General features: G+C 40.8%; 1 pseudogene; it reads right to left on the reverse strand.

The window, feature by feature from the left end:
* The window catches only part of LOC149245432 (glutamate decarboxylase-like), a 110,481-nt pseudogene extending 105,954 nt beyond the window's left edge, over positions 1 to 4,527 (reverse strand).
* Positions 4,528 to 21,135: the final 16,608 nt, after the last annotated feature.

Here is a 21,135-nt window from a genome sequence, read left to right on the forward strand (position 1 = left end):
TAATATTAAAATTAATCAAGAATTTCTCTCTTATAGTGATTTTGCACTGATTTTATAAAAATGACACCTTGTATGCATTTAGAAGAAGTGTACACTTCAAATTCCCAAAATCACTGAATACCATTTTTTTTAATTACCAATATCAATCACCAAATAACAATGCATACTTAACCTCTTATCTTGCATTCCTTTCTTAATATTGTCTTCCTTCATTTTAGTTATTTGTTAACCTATATTTCAAACTACAATAATATTTTCCTCATCATCAAATTCCTCCCTACTTTCCTCATCATCTTCTACATCTACATCTTCTACATCATCATGTCTTCTGGGTATAACGTTTTCCTCTCTACACCATCACTATCATACTATTCTAGGATATATTGCTACAAGTTCCACACCACACTAACATTCACAAATTACTCAATTTGAGCTCGGATTCTCTCTAGTCCTCCCAAGTGCATGTTCAACCTACTCTAATACCACTTGATGCATAGAAATACATATATAAATAAACATGGTAGAAACAAATAAGCATCCACAACAAAATCACACACACCAGTGACCACTCAGTAGAAACAACCATGCACAATAATGCATGATGATTTCAAGTCGCTTTTGACATTTACAAACACTATATATAGGTTTACGCAACATACAACCATTCACATTACCCAAACTAAATCAAATGAGAGTGAAAAACCCTTACTCATTCACAAATTTCATATTTACATCAATAGGCATCTCCCTATTGAAGGTTGGTATATTCCCCTATTGAAAGTTGGCATAATAAGAGGAAAATTGATTGTAGAGCCAAGTTAACATATTATGGGGAAAATTGGATTAATTTACATTTAATTGAATATGGTTGTGCTAGTTATACTTGTTCTCTTAAATTTTTAAACTTGCAATTAGGGGTTGTCTCCCATTCGCAAATTCTCTCTGTGAGGTTTGAACCTGAGATCTCATAAAAAATACACTCCACACAAACCAACTAGTTTTGGCTTCATATTTTTTCATGGTTAGATTATACTCTACAAAGTCTATAGGAGTCCATGTGATAAAAATCATGAAATTGGAAGGTTGGCTCTCATTGATAACTCCTCTCCATGAGGTTTGGACCTCAAATATAATGAAAACTACACTCCACACAAACCAACTAGTTTAGATTTCATACTTTTTCTTTGTTAGATTATAGTCTACAAAGTCAGTAGAAGTCCATGTGATAAAGTAATGAAACTAGAAGGTTAGGTAGGGAACTATGTAGGGGACTACATGACCTTGAAACTATTATATCTCTGTGATTTCAATCTCCAAGCTCTATAATTGAGTCCTAAGCTATCTCTCTATGTCTTCTTTCCAATGCCAAAAGTCAAACAGAGATTGGATTCTTCATGGCAAAGTTATGTCAAATCTCACATGATCACTTGATTATGGATTGATTCAGTAGAGAAAAATTTTATGGGATGCCACATGTCATTGTTTCAACCTGCGGCCCTGAAACTTGTACCCAAAAAACTACAATATGTACAATTTCATTCCCTTTTTATAGAATTCAAATCTTATCCTCGAAGAAAAATTTATGTCAATTTTCCCAATGACACTTACTTGAGACTGAATTATGGAGAACACAAAAACCCTATTTCCTTGGACTATATCTAAGAAACTATAGCGAACCAAGCTATGTAATTTTAACCAAATATTCATCAAGATTTCACCTCCATGTGGTAGCAATTTCATGGTTTGAAGCTTCATATAAAAAATTTATAGCTAAAATGTCCCAATGGCCAATTCGAAGCAGCAAAACCCTGGGATCAAGAGCTTTGATACCAAATGTTATATATCCAAATCAAAATAATGAAGAACCATAGGAAAAAAAAAATCAACAACTTGCTGATAAAAAACTTTGAGGGGGAAACCTCCTTTTATATCACAAAATGAACAATTCTTGATTGATTCAAATAAAAAGACCTCCTTAGTATATATAGGAGTCTAAAGTGCCAAAATATAATTAGGGCCTACATAACAATAATAATGTAAGGGCGCAACAATAACAATATGGGAGCTAAATTAGTATCATAGGGATTTAACGCCACAACACACTAATATTCACAAGTTATTCAATTTGAAATCAAGGTCTCTCTAGTCCTCCCAAGTGCATGTTCAACCTACTCTAATACCATTTAATGCATAAAAATATATGCATAAATAAACATGGTAGAAACAAATAAACATCCACCACAAAATCTCAGACACTTGTGACCACTCAATAGAAATAACCACACACTTTGAAACCACCTCTTTATTGAATTAATGCACAATGCCTTCAAACATCATTACATTTATAAATCCTATGTATAAGTTTATGCAACATACAACCATTCAAATTATCCAAACTAAATAAAATGAGAGTGAAAAACCCTTTACTCTTTCACAAATTTCATATTTACATCAATAGCATCTCCCAATTGGAAATTGGCATATTTCCCTCTTGAAAGTTAACATATTAAGGGGAAATTTGGTTGTAGAGCCAAGTTAACATTGTAAGAGAAAAATTGGTTGTAGAGCCAAGTTGACATATTATAGGGGTGAATTTGTTGTAGAGCCAAGTTAACATATTATGGGGAAAATTGGTTATAGAGCTGAGTTACTCGAATATGGTTGTGCTAGTTATATCTTTCTCTCAAACATTTAACTTTATCATTACAATTGGTTCTCATTCTCAACTCTTCTCCATGACATTTAAACCTGAAATCTATGGAAAACTACACTCCACACAACCTTCGTAACTTTTCCAAACCAACTAGTTTACCTTCATAACTTTTCTCCAAACCAACTAGTTTACCTTGGTAACTCTTCTCCAAACCAACTAGTTTACCTTCGTAACTTTTCCATCATTAGATAGGAGTCGATGTGATAAAAATCATGAAATTGGAAGGTTAAGTAGGGAACTACATGGTTAATTGACACCTATATGCAGAAAAGATGGGGAAGATCCTAACGTCTGTCCATGTATTTTGGGTACCATGCTGGACGGTCACATCTGTAGTTTTTAACGTGTTACAACCGAATTATGACTCAAACAATCTTAGAAGGCTTATCTTAAGAAATTGACTCAAAGAATCTTAGAATGCTTATCTTAAGAAATTGACTCCAATCATACACTGAACCCTCGTACCGCACGAATTTGGATAAAGATGACCAGATTCAAAAATAAAATCTCTTAATATCAAATTTTCCGAATTTTTGCTTGCTGGGTGGTGAACCTGAGTAGCTATTTGAGCGATGAAGTCAAATGATGGGATCGGAAAGTCAATTTCCGATTCATATAGTCATCAGAGGTGCTCCCCATTTGGAGAAATTCCAGACTTGAGCACCAAGTAGTTTGTGAGAAGGCATAATATTCTGCGATTATTTCCAGCGGTAGGGTGGGCTAGGGCCTAAGTTTCTACCCAATTGAAATAATAAAACAGTTGAGTCGTTTCAATTTCAAACACAAGAAATTGAAGATTCAGCCATGAACTCCGAAGATTATTTTGATCCACCCAACCAGGAATACCATGAGCGGAAATATGGCATCAATGTCAAAATCATGATATCGACCTTAATAATTCTTTTTGTTATGGTTTTGCTCGTCATTTTTCTGCACATTTATGTCAGATGGATATGGAGACAACCTGTTAGATTGCCCAGGTGGAGAATAGTTCCAAGGCGTAGCCGGTTTCATTTTACAGGTCAAGAACCAGCGAGGCTGTGGAATGTGGGGCTGGATTCTGCTGTGATAGAAAGTCTGCCCTTGTTTCACTACGAACCGCAGAATTTTATAGATGGTCTGGACTGCGCAGTGTGCCTATGCGAATTCAATGAGAACGACGCAGGCCGGCTTCTGCCAAATTGCAGGCATACTTTTCATGTTGACTGTATTGACATGTGGTTTCGTTCGCACTCCACCTGTCCCGTTTGCAGAACCGATGCCCAGCCTGACCAGCCTGTGCCGGGAATCATTTAGAGTAGAGCACGTTTCCGTTACAATCACGGGATCAATTACTGCAGGGTTGTATCACGATCTGAATTAACAACGTTGTAGAGTGCATGAAAGGAACCCCAAGGATATATAATGCTGACTTGTAAAGTTCACTTGCTCAAACATGACCTCCATTCATTATGAATAATTCATTTATTTTCTCCTTCAACCACTTATGCTAGTATTCAATAATTTCATATGGGAGAAGCAATGCATTTATCCCGAACAATCAATTAATATATATAGAGAGAGATTTCTAAGTGGATAGTATTTTGATCTTGAATGATTAGAGACAGCCCCGTTTTTTTTTTTTTTTTTTTGTAAGTCAGGAGATTATATTATATAACAAAATATAGTACAAAAAATCCGCGATGGCGGATCGAGAGCAGGAAATAACAGTGAACCATAGCTACACCTCTGCTCAAAGTTTTCTCCAAAACATGACTATGAACAGCATACCTCGCAGGGCAGCTTGACCTTAACTTTTTCCTAACAGCCGACATAAACAACACATAACAAAGTATGGCAAACACATAGATAGACTGGAACAAAGACATGACAAACTGTAACAGAGGCACAGAAAGAGCTAAAGAGAGCCACACCGGGACTGAAATTAGATAGATTTGCCCATCTGGCTGATGGTATCCAGCCCCATCTGCCGCATATGGGTGTTCATTCGGGCTTGCATTGCTTCCAGAGTTTCATTTTCCTCTGCCCCTGTTTTGGCAGGTTGAGAGGCTCCTGGGGCAGCATTAACCGTGTCTCTCAGGATCTGAATAAGGAGGGTGAGCTTCCTGTTAACAACTTGAACAGCTTCATGGACTGTGTTAATCCGCCCTTCCAGAGTATTGTTGTAGTTTATAATCTTCCCCATCTGCTCGTCTGTGACAATCACCTCGGTAACTATATTCTGCTTCTCTTTCTCCACAGTCCCCAGGGCTTTGGCAATCAGCATCTTAGTCCTCCAGCTTTCCGCCTTCGTTCTTACAAACTGCGTAGCCCTCTTCGACGGCGTGCCGGGGTCCCTTAACCAGTCCACCTCCGCGGCAATCTCCTCAACGGTACGCCCGTCCTCCGCTTCCAGCTCCTCCACCTTGCGTTTATTCCTTGCGGCCGCCCGGGTCTCATAGCCCTGCCTTGCTTCCAACAGGTCCTGGTTAGCAGCATCATTCCGGCACCCGCTGGCATCCATCCTGGCCACACTCTTTTTCCTCCAACCATAAATCCTCTTGCTTTCTAAAGGTGAGTCTGCCCTCTGAAATGAAACAGTAATGAGAGCAGAGCGAAGACCCATGGTTATATAGCCATCGCGGATGTTGATGCAACCGAGTTCGGGCTTGATTTTGCTGTAGATGAGGGTACTGTTGCCGTCAATTCGATGGCGGTTCGCACACGCGGAGCTGAAGCCGAATGACATAAAATGACTGTGGTAGTGCGAGAACCATTGATTAAATTGCCAAGTATGCTGTACCTCCGAAGGATCGTTATGAACACTGGTGGATTCGGACAGGCTCTGTTTACCCTTCTTCCGCTTTCCCATACTGTGAGTTCTTGTCTTCCCTAACTGCATTCCCACTACCATAAATGCTACTGATTCCTTGTGATACGGTGGGTTGCCAGATGATCTGCGATAAATGCTCTCGGTATTGTGAAACTTGTGGCACGATCTGTGATGATCGTTGAGATGGCTGGTTTGTCGCCGCCATTTAACCCTTCTTCCGTTGCGTTCCATCATAATTTGAAACCTGTCGTAAGTGCTCGCTAATCCGCCGTAAATTTCCATCCGGTGCCGTATATCTAAGCCATTATCGGCTTAGAGACAGCCCCGTTTACCAAAGTAAAGTTTAATGCATTTTATAATCTAAAATCTTTAAAATCGGTTGAGTTATCTTGTTCTGGTTTTATTTTTTTATGAGCTAAGTATGTTGAGTTGTAATCTTACCTAGGGCCTTGCATGTATAGTGTTTTTCTATGATTTAATTATGGTGAGTTGTAAACTCATATAGGGACTTGCATATACCTAGTTGTGGTCTTTTGTCTTGTGATGTTATCCATAATGTTAGAGTTGGCTTTTCCAACACCACATTTTCTATAATAAGTGATAAGCTCACATAAAAACTTATATGTCGGCGATTGTGTAACTATCTTTATTAGACACTAGTATCCTCCTCTATTGCTAGCTTTCTATGTACTTTGACACAACAATATAAATAATAAAATACTCTTTCATGGTATCTGACTAGGTGATTCCTTCCCTGCTGAATTTTTCTTCTTCTGCTAAATTTCTGTGCTAATTTTGTTTTGAGGATTTCGTAGAAAATTGCTTTTTTCTTTATAATATGAATGTCGTTTCACAACTTTTATTTTAGATCTACAAATTTCCTTCACTGATATCAAATCTGCTTACATTTCTGGATTTAGTTGATAAGAATTCTCAAGCCACCAAGATTACAATGATGATGCCCATGATTGGCAAGGATTGAGATGAACAAAACTGGATCTTCTTATATGTACTTTAACCTAAGCTTGTGATTATGGGTATGTTGATAGCGACATGTCTACACTCGCTCTCCTTGTGAGAGATGTCGAAGGTTATCATTTCAAACGACATGTTTTTTCTACCATGTTGACTTTATCATTTCTGCCACGCAAACTTTAGTGTTAAGAGTTCTATGGCATCTTTTTTGTAGAAGCGCAATTTATTTTGGATATTTGCTTGTAAGTACTAGTACAAGAAAAGGAATATCGCAGCCACAGTTTTCCCTGCAAGTCTCAGGCCAGTCGCAACTTAATATTTTTTTTTCATTAATTAGTGGCGTCAAAGCTCCAAAGGCCTTTTGTTGCGACTACTTCGATCTATTCACCATTTGTGTTAGAAATATTTAGGAAATTTAATTTTCACGGAGGGGTAGAGAGCTATGACACTCGGCGAACCTACTTTCACAAAACTAGTGCACAGCGGAGCTAATTTTGCGTAGCTACCTTCATGCACCGTGATGTTGATTTGGCGCAGCTACCTTCCCACACCGCGGAGCTATTTCAGAGACTTAATGAATAATATTCACTCATTGTAAAAATAAAAAAAATAGGTTTGGAGCAACACACTAAAACTTAGTATTGAGTTCTTAAACATGAAAATACATTTACATGAGACTGCTACTCATTCACCAAGTAAAAAAAAGGTTTTACAGTGATTTACACTTACACGGAATAACACATAGTAAAACACAGTAATTGTTTTCATGCACCCACAAAAATTTTCTCCACCATTTTCTCCCCAACTCTCTTACTCTCTAACCTTGTACAAAATGACTTTTACATTCATATTTAACTCAACATATGATTTTACATTTAATTCATGACACAACAAAGTAATTAATATGATGTTATTGTTGAGTGTAATCAGAATTGCACAGGTGTTTGTGGAGTGTGGGAAATAGTCGCTGAATGAATGCTTGCCCATATCTATTTACCAAAGTACATTAGATGCTTTAAATTCCTTGTTTCATTTCAGAATGGTTTGTGCCTCGCTTTCGTCCTTCCATCTTCAAACAGAGACACAACCTACAAAAATACGTCTCAAAAGTATGGTTGTTGTTAGGTTGTTTATTGCGGTGGTTGGGATTATTATTTCCAACACTCCCCCTTAATCACAATTGCTGTTATTGACAATTCCCAAACAGTTTCTCAGATAAACAAAACTTTCACTTGCCAATGGCTTTGTGAAAATATCAAAAAATTGTTCCTATGACCTGCAGTGCTGCAACACAATTTCATCATTGATCCAGGTGGATATTGGTGGCCACCTGCCAGGTCCACCTGGACCCCCACCATTGTCTTTCTCAGCATTTTCGGGTTTCCTTAATTGTAGCACAGTTTACTATTTTTAGCAGTTTTTCGGGTCCTGAACTTCCGGAGCCGTTTTGAGGCCCTAAACGACGTTTTTTTGGAATTCTGGGGCGATCGAGCCCTATGTTGCCTCCCAAAGTGGTAGTACTCGGATAGATCTTTCTAACGAGCTATCGTACGCGTCAAACGGAGATCGTATGCCAAAGTTACGACCCCGGGAAATTGATGTACCAATTTACCCAAACGGGGCCCACAATTTGGCGTTTCATCTTCTAGGGTTAGGTTTCGGTATGTGAAGGGTTTTCCATTGTTTCTCAACAATAAATAGGCCTTCGAGCCTCATTGTAATACAGTTCAGAACAGTTCAGAGGCATGTAGCCATCACATCTCTTCTCAGAGATAAGCTACCATCGCCCTAGCTAGTTTATTGCCATTTCTGTTTGTAAGCATATGTCAGTATTTTCCATTAATGAAATGAAGTATTATTTCCGCTGCACCTTTGTGTATATGGTTATCTCTGTAATTTGTTGCGTTCCTGCTTAAATCTGGATCAGTGGTATCAGAGCGGTCTGCTTTTTCTCTGTTTTTCTTTGCATGTCCCCAACAAGGTCGGGATATAAGGAGTTAGGGCTTGAACTGGTTGAACCTTTGCAAGACCAGCCTCGCAAATCCCGACGGCCTCCCATGGCGGACGAGAAGAAAGACGAGGGGGCAGGAGATCCCATCAAAATCTTGCTCGAAGAAGCGCTCGAGCGACAACGGAACGCGATGATGGACAGCTTTGCGCAGATCCTTCAGCGGCTACCCAGAAGCGGCGCATTGGCTTCCAGCAGCTCCTCTGGAAACGCCACACCCTTTAAGGTACAAGTTAATTTTGAAATCCCCATATTCGAGGGTCAGATAGACGCCGATGCCGTAGATAAATGGTTAAATCTGCTAGAGGGTTATTTTTCTGTTCATGAATTTTCGAGTCGGGAAAAGATTGTTTTTGCTCTTCTCAAAGCAGCCCCCCACGTCAAGGACTGGTGGGAAACCTACTGCGAGCAGAAGGATGAAAGTACTGGCTCACTATTTTCAGCCGCACCCACCTGGGATTCATTCCGGGATGCCATCAAGGAGCAGTACTACCCTGTCGGAAGCTATGAGGATGAATACATAAAGTGGACCACGCTGCGGCAGGGAAGGGACCAAGATGTGCCGGAGTTCACCAATCTTTTCCATACCCTTCGCACAAAGTTGGGTATCAAGGGTTCGGAGCAACATTTGATACTCAAATACCGTGGCTGCCTGCACAAGTACATCCAGGAAGAAATACAGTTCCTAAACATCCCCTCGCTCGGTGCAGCATACCGGTATGCCATCAAAGTCGAGCAGAAGTTTAAACAAAAGAAGCGAGACTTTGGATCTGCGAATCCAAAGCAGGGGAAAGGTGCCCCTAAACCACAGAACAAAGGACAAAGCCAAGGCGGGACAGCCCAAGACAACCAGCTGAAGCTGCAAGCAAAGAGCAACGCCGCGAAGCCGAGAAAGGACACTGGAAAATGGTGCGAGTTCCATAAGAGCTCCACTCACAACACAAGTGAGTGTCGGGCCAAACAGTCACTGGTGGCTGAGCTAAAGGTTTCAGAATCAGATGCATGTTCCGACTCTGAGTCAGAACCCGATAAGGGGTATGAAAAAGGGAAGCAGATCATTGATGCGGATCCCAGCGCCACTGTTGCTACCGCAAAGATCCAGAAAAATGAACCCGAAGATCCAGAGGAGGAGGAGCGTCTCTTCCACTCCCAGATGTGGGTCAAGGGCTCCCCGATACAGTTCATTGTTGATAGCGGGAGTCAAAAGAACCTCATTTCGGCAGAGGTCGTGAAGCGGTTGGGCTTACCGACCACAGCACATCCACAACCATACACCATTGGGTGGCTTTACCAAGGGCGAGATCTTCGCGTGAGCCAGCAGTGTCGCCTTCCATACAACATCAAGCCCTTCACGGATGAGGTATTGTGTGACATTGCTCCCCTTGAAATTTGTGATGTATTACTAGGACAACCATACTTGTGGAAGCGACATGCTGTGTATGAATCAAGGCCCCGTGCTGTTATTATTACATTGGGAAATAAGTTGTTCAGGATACCAGAGGTACCACCACCTGCCGCCATCTCTTTGATTACTGCAAAACAATGCAGTAAGATCATTTCCAAAACCAGGAAATTTGTTTTCCTGATGATACGCCCTCAAGGGAAGAAGAAGACAGTGGTCGCGGCCTCCAAACGAGGTCCCTCTGCACGGCAGCTACAAATGGACAAGATTGTGGAGGAGTACAAAGACATCTTCACCTCCCCGGCAGGGGTTCCTCTGCACTGTCAAGTCAAGCACTCCATTGATCTGACCCCAGGTGCGCCGCTACCCAATGGACCAATTTATCGGCGCTCCGTTCTGGAGAACAATGAAATCAAGAGGCAGATTCAGGATCTCCTACAGAAAGGTCACATCCGTCCGAGTTCTTCGCCCTGTGGGAGCCCGATAGTGTTGGTACAGAAGAAGGATGGGACGTGGAGACTCTGTATTGACTATCGGGCGCTGAACAAGATCACTGTCCGTAATAGGTACCCGATCCCGCGGATTGATGACCTCCTAGACCAACTAAAGGGGGCGAAATATTTCAGCAAGATCGATCTGAAGTCAGGATATCACCAGGTACCAATTGAACCCTCAGATGTGTGGAAGACTGCCTTCAAATCCAAGGAGGGCCTCTTCGAATGGTTGGTCATGCCTTTCGGATTGACGAATGCTCCTGCAACCTTTATGAGGCTAATGGATGACATCTTGCGGCCATTCACCAACTCCTTTGTAGTAGTATACTTGGATGACATTCTGATCTTCAGCCAGAGTTGGGAAGAGCACCTCCACCACATCCGACAGGTTCTCCAAACACTGCGGCAACACAAGCTATGTGCCAATTTGGAGAAATGCACTTTTGGCATGACCGAGGTCCAGTATCTGGGATACATCATTGATGAACAGGGGGTGCATGTCGATCCAGCCAAGGTCCAAGTCATTCGGGATTGGCCCTCTCCAACCACTCTAACAGAGCTCCGCAGCTTTCTAGGTCTTGCCAACTTCTACCGCAGGTTTGTGTTGGTATTTTCTCATATTTCTTGGCCCTTGAGTCAAGTCACCAAGGGCGGGGCGAAAGCAAAATTCTTTTGGTCTGAATCTCAACAGAAGGCATTCAGGGAGTTGAAGGATCGCCTCTGCACGGCACCAGTGCTCGCGTTACCAGATTTACAACAACCATTTGAGGTCGAGACAGATGCCTCTGACTATGCTATTGGGGCAGTCCTTACTCAACATGGACATCCAGTGGCATATCACAGTGAAACACTTTCAGACACAGTCCGGAAGTACCCCACTTATGATTGTACAGGCCTGCCGACAATGGAAGCATTACATTTTGGGGAAGGAAACGGTCATCCACACAGACCACCGACCTCTGCAATTCATACAGACCCAAGGGAAATTGCAGAATGATCGCCATCAGAAGTGGTCTACATACGTGCAACAGTTTCACTTGAATATCAAGTATAAAAAGGGCAGCACCAATAATGTTGCAGATTGCCTCAGTCGACCACCGATCATGGCGCTAACCACCGTGCTCAACTCTTGCGGGCACGAGACTTCTGATTGGCCACTTCTCTACAAAAGCGACCCAGAATTCGGCCACACATACCAGACACTCTTGGAGGGTCGGCAGGTTGCAGATTTTCACCTCCAGGATGCCCTATTATGCCACCTCGGTCACCTTTGTGTTCCTTCAAGCGAGCGTGCCAAGATGATTTGGGAAGCACACTACAGTCGGGCTGCTGGGCATTTCGGGGTCGAGAAAACAGTGGCAGTACTGCAAAACTATTTCTATTGGCCGAATCTTCGATAGGATGTTGGGAAGTACATCCGATCATGTACTGCCTGTGCCATTGCCAAACCGACCATTAAGAAGCAAGGCCTCTATACCCCGTTGCCTACCCCTAGTCGACCTTGGGAATCCATCTCCATGGATTACATGTCAGGCCTTCCTTCCACTAAGCATGGAAATGACTGTGTTTTTGTGGTCGTCGACAGGTTCTCAAAGATGGCCATTATGATGGCCTGCAAGAAGAATATCACAGCAGAAGCCACTGCTAAACTCTTCTTTGAACGAGTGTGGGTGCACTTTGGGATCCCACAGTCTATCATCTCAGATCGGGACAGTCGGTTTCTCAGCACATTTTGGTCCAGTCTCTGGTCAATGCTGGACACCAAACTCACGAAGTCCACAGCCTTCCATCCTCAAACTGATGGCCAGACAGAGGTTGTCAACAGGATGATTGTGCACATTCTGCGCATGTATAACTCAAAGCATCCACGCACATGGGACGAGAGCCTCCCCTATGTTCAGCACAGCTACAACCGAGCTCTTCACAGCTCCACTGGCCATAGCCCTTTTCAGGTGGGTTTAGGATTCCAGCCACTATGCCCCATTGATGTGGCCATGCCACTTGCAGCTACTCACATGAATTCAGCTCATGTCCAGTCCGAAACAAATAAGGCCACCAGCTTCATTGAGCGCATCCAACATATTCGCCAGCAGGTCCATGACATTCTTGAGAAATCAAATGCCAAGTACAAGCAGCGACATGATCAACACCGGGTGCCACACAAGTTTCAGGTGGGCGACAAAGTCTGGTTGCATTTGCAAAAGGAACGCCTTACTGGAGCCTATCGGAAACTGAGACCACTTCGATATGGTCCTTACACCATTACTAAGGCTATGGGAGACAATGCATTTGATCTCAGCATTCCCCCATTCCTTGGCCTGCACCCAGTGTTCAATGTGGACCGCCTTCGGCCATACTTTCCACCATTGCTAGACACATCCGACATTGCAGAACAGCTCAAACCCACAGAATTAAATCCAGATTGCATGGAACAAGCTGCAACTGATCGGATCATGGACACACAGATCAAGAACACTCGCCAACAGCATATCCAACTGTATCGAGTTGTCAAAGCAGGCCAACTCCTTCAGCAGGGCAAGTGGCTCACCAGGGAACAAGTTCAGCAGAGGTTTCCTCATCTCATGGAGGAGCTCAACGCAATGGGGACCATTGCTTCCTAAGGGGGGAGGAATGATCCAGGTGGATATTGGTGGCCACCTGCCAGGTCCACCTGGACCCCCACCATTGTCTATCTCAGCATTTTCAGTTTCCTTAATTGTAGCACAATTTACTATTTTTAGCAGTTTTTCGGGTCCTTAACTTCCGGAGCCGTTTTGAGGCCCTAAACGACATTTTTTTGGAATTCTGGGGCGACCAAGCTATCCCAAAGTGGTAGTACTCGGATAGATCTTTCTAACGAGCTATCGTACGCGTCAAACGGAGATCGTATGCCAAAGTTACGACCCCGGGAAATTGATGTACCAATTTACCCAAACGGGGCCCACAATTTGGCGTTTCATCTTCTAGGGTTAGGTTTCGGTATGTGAAGGGTTTTCCATTGTTTCTCAACAATAAATAGGCCTTCGAGCCTCATTGTAATACAGTTCAGAACAGTTCAGAGGCATGTAGCCATCACATCTCTTCTCAGAGATAAGCTACCATCGCCCTAGCTAGTTTATTGCCATTTCTGTTTGTAAGCATATGTCAGTATTTTCCATTAATGAAATGAAGTATTATTTCCACTGCACCTTTGTGTATATGGTTATCTCTGTAATTTGTTGCGTTCCTGCTTAAATCTGGATCAATCATTATTAATCAACTCTCTAATAAAATGATATTTAGCATCAACATGCTTGGTCCTCTTGTGGAAGACAAAATTCTTTGACAATGCAATTGTTAAGGGGTTGTCGCAGAAAATAGTTGTCGCTCCCTCTTGGTCATGACAAAGATCCCTCAACATCCTTCTCATCCAAACTACCTGACACATTGTTGCTGTTGCTGCGGCATATTCATCTTCTGCTATTGACAGTGACACTACTAGCTGCTTCTTGGAGGCCCATGAAATTGCTCTGAAACCCAAATGAAAAACATATCCTGATGTGCTCTTTCTGTCATCGACACTGCTGCCCAATCACTATCAATGTAACTAACCAGCTTGAAATCACTTGTTGCTGTGTACAAAATGCCACACTGTTTTGTCCCATTGACATACCTTAGAATCCTTTTCGTTGCTTGCCAATGTGTCTCCTTGGGTGTCTCCATGAACCTTGACACCAAACTTACTGCATACATTATATCCGGCCTAGTGGCAGTCAAATACATCAAGCTGCCTATCATGCTTTTGTATAATGTCGGATTGACATTGCTGCTGCAATCTTCTTTGCTCAACTTCAACCCTATGACAGTTGGAGTTGGTGCGGACTTGTTGTTCTGCATTTTTGCCACATACTTTGCTTGAGAGATAAAAATGCCATTTTCTGTTTGCTTCACTTCTATGCCCAAAAAATATCTTAACAATCCCAAGTCAGTCATTTCAAATTCACTCTTCATGACTTGTTTGAAATCAGCGATGAGGAAATCATCACTGCCTGTAAAAATCAAATCATCTACATATAAGATGACAATGAGAATCTTACCTTCGCTCTCTTTGATGTAGAGAGTAGGCTCACCATCACATTTGTCGAAACCATTGTCCAACAAGTAAGCATCTATCCTGATGTACCATGCGCGTGGTGCTTGCTTTAACCCATAAAGAGCTTTTCTCAACCGATATACTTTGTCTTCTTGGCCTTCAATCTCATAACCAGGTGGTTGTGCGACATACACTTCCTATTTTAGCACTCCATTCAAGAACATTGATTTTACGTCCATTTGATACACTCTCCATTTGTGTTGCACGACAATCACCACAACTGCACGCACTTTCTCCATCCGCACGACTAGCACGAACGTCTCCGCGTAATCTCTTCCATGTTGTTGCCTGTATCCTTTGACAACTAGCCTTGCTTTGTGCCTTTCATTCTTTCCCTCAATGTTGCTTTTGGTCTTATAGACCCACTTCACTCCAATAACATGTTTTCCTTTCGGAAGGCTCACTAACTCCCATGTGTCATTCCTTTATATTCCTTCTATTTCTTCATTCATTACCGCAACACATTTTTCTTCTTTGACTGCATCTTAAAAGTGGATTGGGTCATCTACATGAAAAAATAATACAAATACGGAATTCAAACCAGCGCTACTATCAACTTCATCTTGCTCATAAATTTCATTTAAATTTCTAAATTTTGGTCTTCTTGTGCTTGTTGAAGATGGGCTTGACATGTCACTTGGTGTTGCGCTTTGCGGTGTGCTTCGAGAAGCACTTGCTTGGCTGCATGAAACTGTCCTATTATTTGTTGATGGCGTTGCTTGCTGCCTGCTTTGCTGCACTTGAATAGGAGTAGAGGGAGTCACTGTTGAGGAATTACTTACTGTTGTTAATTCCTCTCTGTCCTCATGTGGTATACATGCTTTGACATTGACTGTCTTCTCTAAACATCCATCTCATGCTTCCTCTTCTATGAACTGCACATCTCTACCGATTATGGCCTTCTTGGTTGATGGATTGTAGAGCTTGTATGCATTCGATTCATCACTGTATCCAACAAATATACATTTCTACACCTTGCTGTCCAACTTCTTCCTTAACTCATCTGGGACATGTGCATACGCCACACATCCAAAAACTCTCATGTGAGTGACATTTTTCTTTCTTCCACTCCATGCCTCTTCAGGAACAATGTTCTGGATGCTTTTTGTTGGACATCTATTCAAGATATATGCTGCAGAAGAGACAGCTTCAGCCCAATAGTCATTTGGAAAATGCTTTTCCTTCAACATACTCCTTGCCCTCTCCATAATGGTCCTATTCTTCCTTTCTACCACACCATTTTTCTAAGGTGTATACCTTGTTGTAGATTGCTTGTGAATTCCATGCTCCCTGCAAAATCGAAGGAAATCATTTGAGATATGTTCGCCACCTCTATAAGTCCTAAGGACTTTGATGTAGTGTCCACTTTGCTTTTCAACAAGAGCATTGTATTGGCGAAAGCGCTCAAACACTTCACTTTTTTGTTTTAGGAGAAAGACCCATGTCTTCCTTGTGTAGTCATCTATGAAGGTCAATACATAGTTATTGCCACCAATTGATGGTGTTTGCATTGTTCCACATAAATCTGAGTGGACAATCTCCAAAGGTGCCTTTTCCCTTACTAACTTTCATGCTGGAAATGTCTCTTTATGTTGCTTTCCCAAGATATGTCCTTCACATATGCTGTCTGGTTTTTCTATGAGTGGTAAACCCTTCACCATGCCTTTCCTATGTATCAAATTCAAACCTCCAAAGTTGAGATTTCCAAATCTCAAATACCATAACCAGTTTTCATCTTTTACCTCTGCTTGAAAGTTTATTTGTATGACAGTTGCCTCTTTTCTTCAATCTTCTTGTGAATTCATAGATAGTTGTGCTTGTGCACCTTCTTTCTGCAAATATGATATTATTTTTAGTGGAATTATTCTATCTTTTTTCATCTGAACCTTTGCAATTAGCTGTCTACTTGGGGGCCTATCCAAAATTGTGCACACATCATTTTTGAAGAAGACATTGTAGTCTTTCTCCATGAGCTGTGCAATGCTCATGAGATTATGTTTCAGACCAGGGACAAGGTAAACATATGAGATTTATTTCTTCTCCCCATTCTTTGTTAGGATATTAACTCTTCCTTTTCCCATGATAGAGAGTTTGCTATCAATCCCTAATCTCACTTCAGATTTCACACTCTCATCTAGATTAGGAAGCATTTCTACGTTTCCTAACATGTGGTTGCTACACTCTAAATCTAGATACCATATATCACTATGTTTTTCTTGTGATACATTACAAGCTAAAAACATGCTATATTGGTTTTAATTTTCTCTTGTGAAATTTACACTTGGTTTGTTACTAATGTCATATTGCTTCTGTCTACATTCATTTTCATAATGACCATACTTCTTACAGTAATGACATTGGACTTGAGATTTATCATACATCTGACCTTGTGCTTGATTTTGGCTTGGACCTTCACTCAGATTTTGATTATTGACTGTTCCACTTGAGCTTGAAGGGATACTTCTTCCACCTCTGTGTGGGCTTCTTCCTCCTCCTCTAGCATGTGATCTTTCTTTTCCTCGACCTTGACCAAATGATACTTGTGCCTTGAAGGCATGCTCCAATGAGGAGCTTGCTATTCTATTCAGTCTATGTTCATGAGAAATTAGTGATGCATAAAGGTCATCCACTGAGAACTGTGAGAGATCCTTTGTCTCTTTTATGGCCACGACAATGGCCTTAAACCTTGCTGGCAAACTTCTCAAAACTTTCTCAACTATTCTTCTTTCCTCAAGTGTCTCACCATGAGACCTGATTTGAGTAACTAGCCCACTTACATGTGTAAAAAATGAGTCTATATTCTTAGACTCTTTCATACAAATTGTTTGAAAATCTCTCCTCAACATTTGTAGCTTTGTTGTCTTGACTTTTGCCATGCCTTGGTAGGATGTCTGGAGGGTGTCCCATGCTTGCTTGGACTTCATTGTTGTTGCAACCCTTGGGAAAACACTTTCATGAACTGCTTGAAAAATATAAAATAGGGCTTTTGAATCCTTCTCCATGTTGTCCCTTAACAAATCTCTTTCTTGTTGAGATAAGGCATTGTATGTTGCTACATCTGTTGGTTCTTGAAAACCATTCTCCACCAAATCCCAATTGTCTTGAGAAGAAAATAGGGCCTTCATTGTAATAGCCGAATAATCATAATTTTTCCCATTACACTAAGATATTTGATGATTAGTCAAGCTTGTGCTTGATGTTGCCATTTCTAAGCCTAAAAGAAACTTTCTACCTACTGGTAAATATGCTAAAAACAATCTGCCCTCAAAACAACTTTTAACTACTAGTAAAAAACACTTGTTTTTACACTAACAATGTTTAACCCACTCTGATACCATGTTAGAAATATTTAGGAAATTTAATTTTCATGGAGGGGTAGAGAGCTATGACTCTCGTGAAGCTACTTTCGCGCAGCTAGCTTCATCTGCTGTGGAGCTAATTTCGCACAACTAGCTTCGTGCATCGCAGAGCTGATTTTGCACAACTACCTTCATGCACCGTGGAGCTATTTCAGAGACTTAATGAATAATATTCACTCACGGAAAAAATAACAAAGTAGGTTTGGAGCAACACACTAAAACTTAGGATTGAGTTCTTAAACATGAAAATACATTTACATGAGACTGCAACGCATTCACCAAGTAAAACAAAGGTTTTATGGTGATTTACACTTACACGAAATAACACATAGTAAAACACAATAACTGTTGTTTTCACGTTCCCACCAAAATTTGCTCCACCATTTTCTCCCTAGAGACTTGCGCTATCTTACTCTCTAACCTCTTACAAAATGAATTTTACATTTTTAACTCAACATACGATTTTACATTTAATTCATGATAGAGCAAAGTAATTAATATGATGTTGTTGTTGAGTGTAATCAGAATCACGCAAGTGTTTGTGGAGTGTGGGCAATAGTCACTAAATGAATGCTTTCCCATATCTATTTACCAAAGTACATTAGATGCTTTAAATTCCTTGTTGTGTTTCAGAATGGTTTGCGCTTGGCTTCAGTCCTTCCATCTTCAAACAGAGACGCAACCTACAAAAATACGTCTGACAATTATGGCTACTGTGAAGTTGTTTATTGCGGTGGTTGGGATTATTATTTCCAACAATTGGTATGCATTTTTTGGTGAAGCATTGTGTGTCTACTTGCCTTCAAAAGAGAAAATATCACCGATTTAAGAAATGGTGTTGGTGCATAGTTGGTAAAAAGAAGGCAAGAAATACGGTGCCTGCTCATACAAACTGTGATAGTACAAGCAACAAAAATGTAAGTGCTTCTATTGATGAGTTGCTTGTTTCCTTATCACACACTGGCTCATGGCGATGATGTTGATCATGGTCTATGAGTCCCTTTGAGATTTTTTCTACTATTTTGTGACTCTGTCTAGGGTTGTGATTGTTAGAAAAATTTGAATTTATGGGGAGGTTGACGAGTTCGGTTGCAAAAAAGTCATCTAGCTCATAAATAAGTTGCAGCTAGGATATCACAACCACACAGGGGCTTAATAAAACAAAGGAAATTAACTCAAGGAAAAACAGAGTAAAACAAAGGAGGTCATAAATCTACTTGCAAAGGATTAATGTCATAATGCAACTATCCATACTTTATATTATATGTTAAAACATAAAGAAATACATTCGCATGATAAATGGAGGCTGCAACTCCAAGTGAAAAACACAACAAACTTACTTACGCATCATTGGGTTGTGGAGTAAACTTCTGTAAAACTCTGTAAAAATGGTTTTAATGTGCCCACCAATATTTCCTTCAAGATTTTCTCCTCACTACCTCACAGAATCTCGCTCTCTAACTTGCCCAACACTACAAATGACATTTTCATCTATATTTATCTCAACATACAAATTTTACATTAATACATGACAAAGAAAATAATTAATACATAGCATGGGCGGATTTACATAGTAAATGGTTATCTGAACTTGTAGGTGTTGTGGAGTGTGGGCAACAGTCGCGGAGTGAATTCTTGCCCATACTTATTTACTAAACTTCATTAAATGCTTTTACTTCTCTGTTGTGTTGTGGAATGGTCAGCACTGTACTTCTGCTCTGACTTCAGTTCTTTCGCTTGCAAACAAAATCATAATCGTGCAATAGTTGGCTCGGAAATCATGGTGATTGTTAGTGTGTTTAAGGTGGTGGTTGGGATTATTATTTCCAACACTCCCCCTTAATAACAACTACCACCATTGACAATTCCCAAATTGTCTCTATGATAAACAAAAGTTTCACGTGTCAATGGCTTTGTGAAAATATCATCAAATTATTCCTATGACCTGCAGTGCTGCAACACAATTTCATCATTGTTAATCAACTCTATAATAAAATGATATTTAGCATCAATATGCTTGGTCATCTTGTGAAAAACAAAATTCTTTGATAATGAAATTGTTGATGTGTTGTCGCGGAAAATAGTTGTCGTTCCCTCTTGGTCGTGGCGAAGATCCCTCAACATATGTCTCATCCAAACTGCTTGACATGCTATTTTTGTTGCGGCGACATATTCAGCTTCTGTTGTTGACAATGAAACTATCGGTTTCTTCTTAGAGGCCCATGAAACGGCTCCAGAACCCAAATGAAAAACATAACCCGACGTGCTCTTTCTACCATTGACACTTCCTGCACAATCATTGTCGGTGTAACCAACCAACCTAAAATCATCTGTTGTAGTGTACAAAATGCCATACTACTTTGTCCCATTGACATACCTTAGAATCCTTTTCGCTGCTTGTTAATGCATCTCCTTGGGTGTCTCCATGAACCTCGACACCAAGCTTACTGCATACATTATCTTTGGCCTAGTGGCAGTCAAATACATCAAGCTGCCTATCATACTTTTGTATAATTTCGGATTGACATTGTTGCTGCAATCTTCTTTGCTCAACTTCAACCTCGTGACAGTTGGAGTTGGTGCAGGCTTGTTGTTTTTCATATTAAACCTCTCCAAAATGTCTGCTACATACTTTTCTTGAGAGGTAAAAAAACCCATTTTCTGTTTGCTTCACTTCTATGCCCAAAAAATATCTTATCTTAACAACCCCAAGTGAGTCATTTCAAATTCATTCTTCATGAATTGTCTGAAATCAGCGATGAGGGAATCATCACTGCCTACAAAAATTAAATCATCTACATATAAGACAACAATAAGAATCTTACCATCGCTCTCTTTAATGTAGAGAGTAGGCTCACCGTCACATTTGTCGAAACCATTATTCAACAAGTAGGCATCTATCCTATTGTACCATGCATGCAGTGCTTGCTTCATCCCATAAAGAGCTTTCCTCAATCAATACACTTTGTCTTCTTGGCCTTCTACCTCATAACCAGGTGGTTGTGCAACATACACTTCCTATTTTAGCACTCCATTCAAGAACGTTAATTTTACGTCCATTTGATACACTTTCCATTTATGTTGCGCGGCAATCACCACAACTATACGCACTGTCTCCATCCTCACAACTGAAGCAAATGTCTCCGCACAATCTCTTCCATGTTGCTACTTGTATCCTTTGACAACTAGCCTTGCTTTGTGCCTTTCAATATTGTTGTCGACATTACTCTTCGTATTATA

The sequence above is a fragment of the Pinus tabuliformis genome, chromosome 7 (assembly GCF_031772625.1).
Source record: "Pinus tabuliformis cultivar Carrire ecotype Pingquan chromosome 7, CPIR1, whole genome shotgun sequence".
NCBI lineage: Eukaryota > Viridiplantae > Streptophyta > Pinopsida > Pinales > Pinaceae > Pinus > Pinus tabuliformis.